Raw genomic sequence first — 6438 nt, 5'->3', positions numbered from 1 at the left:
TCTTCAAGCTGCCTCATGGGGGGCAGGGGGCAGCACACATCTGCCTGATGGCTCTGTTAACCTCTGTGTTCTTGTTTATTGCAACAAACTCTGAATATCATTCTACAAAGTGCCTGTTTTCGTTGAATCACATATTTCTGTTTCTTCTTAAATAAATATTTCCACAACACTTACAGTATCACAATATATCATAGAGATTCGTGACCTCTGCATCATGATATGTAACATATCGCCAAATTCTTGGTAATACACAGCCCCAATAAAGTCTGAGTATTGAACAATAAAACCACAACGGTTATCCCAGTACCTATGTTTCCCAGGACAATGCCTGCACTGTAATAGACCTTTTAACAATTGACGTCATCACGCGTGCGCACAAACATTTTTGGCGCCTCAGCCAGAAGCCGGGGGGAAGCTGCCAATTGAGTTGAGTGTTTACATTACTTCCGATAGCAATGGGGAAAAGTGACTTTTGTAGTGTGTATAATTGCTCGAGGCAATGTGATCGAGTAAAAGACAGCGGAGAAAACTTTTCTGTTTACCGAATTCCTCTAGGAAAATCGAGCAAAGCTACTAAAAGAAGAAAGCTGTGGCTCAATTCGCCGCCAGGACTTCACTCCGACGAAAAACAGTAGCATGTGTAATCGGCCTTTTTTTTTCCTGGCATGGCAATTAATTATCCGAACTCTGTGGACTACATTCTTACATTTCATCTTGGATATGCGAAACAGACCAAAGAGAGACCCTCTCGCAGCAAAACAGCATGCTAACGGACAGATGAGAAGCTAACCAGTGCAACAAGTCAGAACGAAAAACAAGAAATGCGAATCCTGCATTTATTGAAGTTTCAACCAGCCACATGCTAGGAGATTCTTCTTGCAACCAACCAGAAGAAATAACATGCGAGTTAAATGTCATTAAACACATGCAGCTCTGTCAAAATAAAGAGACCACAGCACAGTTATCCTGTATTTGGTGAGAATAAATTACACCAAAATGATTTCTGAATGCTTCCTGAGTTAAAACAGTGTTGTTGTTTCTAAAAGAATATGAAGATGTTTACTTGCATTATTTGAGGTTTGACAGCACTGCATCTTTATCATTTTGGCCATTTATCATTTTCTGAAAGTAAATACTACTTTTTTGCTTTTGATTTGTGAGACATGCTGTAAGTTCATAGAATAAAAGGAAAATGTTAATTTTACTCCAACATATACCTATAGAGTAAAATCAGATAAATTTATAGTTTTGCAGTGGTCTCTTTATTTTTTCCTGCATGTGTGGGTGTGTGTTTGTGAATTTAACCAACCATGAATGTGTCTATAAACATACAGTTTATCAATACTTATGAGTGTTGTGCAGTGTCAAATTATATATATATAAATTTTTACCAGCAGCTACTGACCTCCAGCAGCTGGATCATGCATACAGCAGAACTTCAGCTATTGGTCCAGAGGAGCGTGTTGAGACGGTCCCGCTCCCAATCCTTSAGGACATCATACACACCTGTGCTTACCTGACTCTCTTCCAAGCACCCATATGCAAGGTAACACTTTAGCTCTATTTATTATGACTTTGGTCACTCCATTTATTTTGTCAAACAGTAACTGTACTTGTTCCAAAACTGAACTTTAAAATACAATAGAAATAATTAAAGCATTTTGAGAAGGCAGCTTTTAATTTTACCAAAAACATTTTCCTAAAGAAAAAAAATACATAACAGTGTGAAGAAACAGCAGCAGAACTTCACATTTTTTCAAGAAACATTCTTGAAACCATTCTTCACTTGAGCTCTGGCTGCATGTTTGTGCTTCAATCAGATCAGCKTCTGTTTATGTGTGACATTTAAAGATGCTTGAACTTCTTGCAGGCTTCTCTGATGGTGTCAGTGGAGACTGGATGCRGGCCTAGGTCGTCAGCTGCGTCATCTGGTTGAGGGTCAGGATCTGGCAYRGCAACCAGAGGCACGGCATACCTACAATCCAACAATGCATAAAATGTGAAAACAAAGGCAAAAATAAAAGAAGTTCAAAAAAACTTTAAGTGCTATTGGTTTTTTTAAAGTATACAACATCAACCTGCAAAATGGCAAAGAAGATTCAACGCTCCAAATATCCTTATGAAGATCAGCAGTGGTGTTTTCATTCAGGTCGTCAGGATGTCATGGGTCAAAAGTTCAACGTTTTCCAGGAGACCTCCACGCCGACCTCATGTCTTAAATGACACCTGCATAAAAAACGTCATTTATGTCATCAATAAGTTCATATAAATATGTTAAAACAGAAGTCTATCAAAAATAATGACTAAGAAATATACAAGAGATTAAATATGTGGAAAATATTTAAAACATGAAATAGTTAATTTGTAATTTATTTTTATCAAGTGTGATTTTATTATTACAGTTTGTGATAGAGTTTCTGACTTCAAATCGCTTGTTTGGGTATTTGTGTTATAAGCATAATATCAAATTGATTAAAAATAACTGATTATTCGACTCACATTAAAATTTGCTGCTCATCACAAGTAGTTTGTTCGGCAGTTCGTTTTTGGGCTCATCCCTTCCATGAACAAGGCAACTGGGTGCAGACTGGTTTACTTTGTAGTTCCACCACCCCACAAGCTCGATATTGCTCCAACTCAAACAGTAGTGCTGGCACATGATTGCAGATACCCCCTTGTCTGCAAGAAAATTCATAACAGCAAATTCATTACAGCCATACCGAATTTGTCATTATTTTAAAAAAGCCAGGTAAGATATATTGCTTTTAATTAATATAATTTTTACACGCATCAAATTTTCCATCAAATAGTCTGAGCTGTAGCAAATACATTAGCAAAACCTATAGTGAAAATTTCCTATAAAGCTTATGAATGTATCTCTTGGGACGATACTTATTTTTACATCACAACATCAATAATTTTCACAGCTTTTATTTAAGCCATAGATTACACAAATAGGATAAGAAATAAGGATGCTATGAACATTTATGTGAGACATTGTTGCTAATCCAATRGCTTTGTTTACATGACTGAATAGTAATGGCTCGTACGAACGCCCGGCGCTATGCTATAGYGGCTAATAGACGATGTAACAATWACCAAATCAGTCTAAAGTTCAGCTAGATTTGGCATTTAAACTTTCATTCTGATGCTTGAGTCAAAAGATTGATGAAAACAAGACAAGAACAAGAATAACGAACTTACTCTGCTGGACATGCTCTCGCCGGCTTCAATGTCCTTTTTTCGGYGATCGTCTTTTTTTGACACAGTTTCCCCCCTTCGACAGTTGCCTCACAATGAYGTCCTCTCGGATCTGTGGCACACTTATCAGGGATTTTGTCCATGGATGTCCACAATTTTCCGAAACCAAGCATCGACATTAAAACTCGCCTTCTTCAACAAGGTCTCCCCACCCCCCAACTTCTGTATATGGGAGGAGTCGGCATTTTGGCATCCAATCAAAACGTTCATTTCATGCGTGATTTGCGTGATGACGTCAATTGGTAAAAGGTCCATTCAGTCATTTTTTTTTCATTTGTTTTAAAAGACAACTGAAGAGAGAGCCAAGCATCTTTCATGACTTTCATTACGATTCCCAGGGAACATAGGTATGGACCCCTTTGAATACCCTTGCAACCAACAGCTGGCAGAGGCTGAAGAGACGGMTGCAGCTCACACAAGAACACATGCAAATTTGATGTTGCACAGATTGTTAGTATTGTGGAAGAAGCGGTGCGATACACAATGGGAGAATGACTGGAAGCAGAGCTGATATTTTAAAGAGCCTGTGATCTACAAAGGTAGCAGGAACACAACACCTTCTTCCCCCCTGCAATGCGAGCACCATCAGATTGGCTCTTCAGCTAGAGAGTAAAACTGCTGGTCGACAGGAAACAAAACAAAAACTTTAGAGTTCAGCCATTATCTACTTATCTTATGTATAAATCACAACTACTACACAAAAATTGCATCTTTAGTGTAATAAAGTTGAAATATTACAAATGTTTAAAATATTTAAAATTAGATGCATTAATAGGACAATGCAGCCATAACACGACAGATCTCGTCTGATCTCRGAAGCTGAGCAGGATCGGGCCTGGTTAGTTACTTGGATGGGAGACTGCCTGGGAATAAATACCAGGTGCTGTAAAAATCAATGTAGGAGTTGCACCACGTTGGTCACTAGCAATACAGGGGTAGACATAAGGATTTTTTTTTCAGGTTGTCCAGCACACAACCTGTTGCCAAAATCTGGTTGTCTGCAAAACATTTTGGTTGTCCAAAGAAATCAATAAAAATGTAATTTAATAAGTATATTGTTCTGTATACAAAGGTTACTRTATGCAAATGTTCTCAGTCAGCAGGTTGACCGTTTCAGTATCTGAGTAAAACATCCTTGTTCTCCTCCTCATCCTCTTCTTTAAAATAGAAACAAAGGCTAGGGGATTAAAGCAGCAAAAATATTGCTACTAAAATTTTCTATACCTAGAGGTTAGCCAACATTCATGAGCTTCTTTCTGCTTACAGGACAAACATTTTCACTTAAATAGGAGTATACTCTGTGCATATTAAAAGTTACAGTTTAGCGTTCTCAGGACTGAATACTTAAAGAGAGAGAGGTTTTAAACAGCTCTTCTGTCATTTTAGTGTTTTCATCTGAGGAGCTTTGATACATTTATTTAAAAAAATATAGCACAAGAAGTTCTTTGCACAGAAAAAATATTTATTTTTAACCAAACTGGCATGTTTTGCCWCAAAAATTATTGCTTAATTTAAAGGGTTTTGTTGTGCTTGTGAACACACTGTGTTACAGTGGAAATGCTGCGAGGTCTTTTCAGAAATATATATATATAAAACACGTAATCCTTGAAAAATATTCCAGGAAACTCTGACGAGCTTTCCCAGTCAGACAACATGACCCGCACTGCTCTGTTCTGATTGGGTAAAACATTGACTGTGGTTCTCTCTATTGGGTGAAAGAACCGTCAGTTCAACCCCTAGGCACCTTTAACAAGTTTTTTTTCCTCCCTTTCATTTTTACAAATGATGGACACTCGTGGCGGAAAACTTTAATCTAGGTCTTTTTTTCTTGGTTGTCCACCGGACAACTGGGAGGCGGGATCTGGTTGTCCGAAACGAAAATAGGTCRTCTTGGACAACCTAAATAACGCTTATGTCAACCCCTGCAATAGAAAACCTTTGACCATAATAGGTCAAAGGTCTCCTTCTAATCAATAGGACAATATCCCAAACCTTTCAAAGCAGATGTCAATACTGTAACCTTTGGCAGTTTGAGAACATCTTAACTGTGTTAGAAATAGGAGACAATAAACCTTCAATTACCCTTTCAGTTCTCTTTAAACAGAGGACCAGGCTCGTCAAGAGAAGTAAAAGCTTCTCATCATTAATGCTGCACCCACTTCATGCTTAAATAGTTTGCAAACAGTTTTCTCACACAGCTGATGGAAATAAGTGTGTTTATTAGGAGCAGAAACTGAAAAGACTGATATCTTTTTGTATCTGCTGCATGTCTGAGTTTTAGTGTTATACAGAGATGTGATTTATACACAAGGTTGTTTCAGATGGTGGCTGAAGACATTCCTTGGTTAAGATCGCCAATAAATCAGTGAGCAGCACCAGAACAAATGCAGGAAGCTTTCTTTTAGTCATGCAAACGTACAACCTCCTCCCTCATACACTGACAGCTGGGAGATGTTGTGAAACTACTAAAGGCTTCACGTAACAATGGTTAATCAGCTCGCAGGGAGGAGAGGAGGCCTTCAAGGAAATCGGGTTTCTCTTATCCAGATTACATGCAGCTACTACATTCCTACTGCTGGAATCATAGGTGAGAAATCATGTGTGTGTTTTGCTGTGCAAAAGTCTTTATTCAACAGGAGTTACCGGTCACATTTTTTTTATAAAGACAGGTTTTGTCAATCCTGCACGAAGATTGGAAATGGAAACTAAAAAGAAGTTGAAATAAGCAACCAAGCGTCAACTACCAATAAAAAGTTTAAAAGATCTAGAAAATTTGAAAAAAGTTATGTCCACATMTGCACCAATGAAGTTAAAACAGACAAAACTGCTGGGGTCATGCTTTAAAGTGCATATGTGTAGCATCCCGCCCAACAAAGTGAATAAAAGAAAAATAAATACAAATKTTTTGTTTGATTCTCTGAACAGAGTGCAGAAAAATAAGAGGATTTATGACCAATACAGCTAAATAGGAACTGGTCCATAGTGGTAGCACTTATTTAGTCTGTGTGTGAAGCAATCACTACAAAAAGATAAATCTAAAACATTTTTAGTCTTCAGGTGTAATAAAGCCATCACTACTTAATTTACATTAAATCTACCATTTTTAGGGCTGCAACTAATGATTATTTTAATAATCGATTAATGTGTCGATTATTTTTTCGATTAATCGATTAATCG

The 6438-nt window shown here is 37.6% G+C and overlaps 1 protein-coding gene and 1 long non-coding RNA gene across 4 annotated transcripts in view; both read right to left on the bottom strand.

The window, feature by feature from the left end:
• Nucleotides 1-6438, bottom strand: part of wwc3 (WWC family member 3) — a 100800-nt gene that overhangs the window by 85807 nt on the left and 8555 nt on the right. The gene's annotated exons all lie outside the window — the stretch shown is intronic.
• LOC106512450 (uncharacterized) lies at nucleotides 1890-3404 on the bottom strand. The gene is made up of 4 exons (XR_001309676.1): nucleotides 3205-3404; nucleotides 2500-2679; nucleotides 2079-2226; nucleotides 1890-1975 (listed from the first exon to the last, which is right to left on the bottom strand). It is a non-coding gene; the product is annotated as an uncharacterized LOC106512450 (long non-coding RNA).

The sequence above is a fragment of the Austrofundulus limnaeus genome, unplaced genomic scaffold (assembly GCF_001266775.1).
Source record: "Austrofundulus limnaeus strain Quisiro unplaced genomic scaffold, Austrofundulus_limnaeus-1.0 Scaffold8, whole genome shotgun sequence".
Taxonomy (NCBI): domain Eukaryota; kingdom Metazoa; phylum Chordata; class Actinopteri; order Cyprinodontiformes; family Rivulidae; genus Austrofundulus; species Austrofundulus limnaeus.
Note: the sequence above shows the minus strand (reverse complement) of the source record. Positions and strands in the feature narration are given on the sequence as shown.